The sequence below is a fragment of the Haliaeetus albicilla genome, unplaced genomic scaffold, assembly GCF_947461875.1.
Source record: "Haliaeetus albicilla unplaced genomic scaffold, bHalAlb1.1 scaffold_120, whole genome shotgun sequence".
Taxonomy (NCBI): domain Eukaryota; kingdom Metazoa; phylum Chordata; class Aves; order Accipitriformes; family Accipitridae; genus Haliaeetus; species Haliaeetus albicilla.
Window position 1 is genome coordinate 26932 of NW_027212535.1, and position 2317 is coordinate 29248.

Below are 2317 nucleotides of genomic sequence, written 5' to 3' on the forward strand. Positions count from 1 at the left end.
TATTGGTTTTGTATTGTTTTGGTCTGTACTTGTATTGACTGTCATCTGAGAGTCTCTTGCATCGGCCCTGTTCTGTTTTGTGTGGTATGGCAGTGCTCTGAGTTGTTTTGTCTTGACGGAGGTAAGAGTACTGCCTTGTATGGCATTATATTTGCATGTGAATTGCAGGGCTCTACGTTTGTGTCTGTATTGTATGGCATTGCAGAGACAGCATAGAAGGTTTAATGAGTTTGGGTTCTTTGCATGCAAGGAGTTGAGGGGATCGCAACTGGACTGTGAGCTAGCATAGAGTAAGGCGGTAACTGGGCAACGGTGTTCATATTGTTTATGGGGATGCTTTGTGGCAAGTCTGTAGAAATGGTCAAGGCCTTGAGGTCTGAGTAGCAGCGTGATGGGTCTTGCAGCGATCGGTAACTTTGGGACAGCTCTGTGTTTGCGATGCTCTGTTTTTTCAAGTGCCATGGAGGACACTAACTGTGAGGATGTGGGGTTTTTTTTTTAATAGGTGGGAAGCAGGGTAGGGGAGCGGTGGAGGACTTCTCTCTCAAGGATGAAGTGTCTATTGAAAAGCTTTGTGTGTTGTTTTTGCAGGTGATGACAGGGCACGAGGTGCTTGAAGGAACCTTGCGTTTAGGTGACACGGCTGCTACGGAGGTTGGACTGTGACATGTGGCACCGTGAAAGCTAAGTATGGGGTTGAAAATGCACGGATGGTAGAGATGATGGTGCGTGTTGAAACATTGGTGTAACGGAAGGGCAGTTTGTGGGGAGGTTGGAAGGAGGTTGGGCTGGGGCCAGGGTTTTTGCAGGCAGGGCAATTTTTGAGGCCCCCAGTGCCGCAGGCACGGGGTGACGGCCTCTCAAGGCCTGTGGGTAGTAGGATGGATGAGTTGAGAGTGAGGGCTGGCGTGCATGTGATCTGAATGAGTGGTGTGTTGTGAATGTGTCTAACCTTGTAGGGTTATGTGGTTTAGCCTTTTTGGTTTTTTCCTTTCAGGTTGGATGTAGAGTTGAGATGTTTCTCAGGGAATTAGAAAAAAAAACCAAACCAACAACTTAGAATAAAAAACCCCAGCTGGGATATGGGTTGGTTTTTGGTGTGTCCTCCCCCGCCCTGTTTTGTCCCCCACCGTGTCGTCCGTCCCCCCCCGGTCCCAGCTGCTCCACGAGGCAATGTTGATCGCCAATGTTTGGACCAGGGTCCGGCTCGGGCCCGGGTTTTCACAGGCAGGGCAATTTTTTTCAAGGCTCCTGGGAACAGCGTTCCCATGGAGCGCTGCCCTGGAACGTGGTAATTGCCAGTCAGCACAGGGAAATACGTTGTTCGGTGGATGGTCTTTGGAAAACAGTTGAGGATTTTGCGGGCGAAGGGTGGGGGGAGTTGGACTAGATGGCCAGCATGGAGCAGGCCAGGGTTGTGAAGTGCGTGAGCGTAACTGTATTTTTCTGTGGTGGGTTTGTAAAATATTTGGGTGCTCTTTGTAGTTCGTGATGTAATGATACTTTTCAATTTTTGTTTTTGTGCCGAGGTGTGGAAGTGGACGGTCTGTCAAGATGAGCGGAGCTCACTCGTTTTCTGCCCGAGAACGGGGATCGTGCAGGTAACGTCACCTCAGGGAGTAAAACTTCTGGATGTGCAGCGATGGATGTAACGGGAGCGAGGAATGTGGAAAAGACCACTCTGTAGAGAATTGCAGGTACTAATAGTGGCATTTCTTCTGAAGGTAATGCTAAATTTTTGGAGTTTAAATGTATTTGTAAAAATAATGATTAAAAGAGGAATAAAACTAATAGTGTCAAATATTTGACCAGTGAGGCCATAAGTCTTTTCTATATATTGTAGAAAAAGTACATCGTAGAATTGGACTGTAACTACTGACATAGCTGAATATATGTGGAATCAGTAATGGACCAAATGAAGCAAAAAAAAAGAAAATGAAAAAAAGACAGGTAATTAGGTCTCCTTGTGAGAATCACAGTACTAATGGCAATCACAAAGGCAAGTGCAGAGCGAAACATGTGCCCATAGGTAAACTTAGCTGTTGAAGTAAGTGAAAGCGTCTGTTAGAATTAGGCATCCAAGGGAGAGTTGTAGATACCTCGAGGTAAATGTAGCTGCTGCTGGGTTAATAGAAAGGGGGTGCGTTCCTGGCTCTAGTAATTGCCCAACTTAGAAATTGTCTCTGTAACTACATAACTGTGAAATGGGCTCGGGCGCGGTGCGCCGCCGAAAGGGGCTCGGGCGCGGTGCGCCGACTTTGAAATTTGCTCGGGTTCTGTGTGCTGCCGAATTGAGCTCGGTCAATGTGTTACTTTT

The 2317-nt window shown here is 47.2% G+C and overlaps 1 long non-coding RNA gene across 1 annotated transcript; it reads left to right on the forward strand.

The window, feature by feature from the left end:
- The first annotated feature begins 252 nt into the window (after positions 1-252).
- LOC138684303 (uncharacterized) lies at positions 253-1803 on the forward strand. Its single transcript, XR_011323631.1, has 2 exons — positions 253-725; positions 1530-1803. It is a non-coding gene; the product is annotated as an uncharacterized lncRNA (long non-coding RNA).
- Positions 1804-2317: the final 514 nt, after the last annotated feature.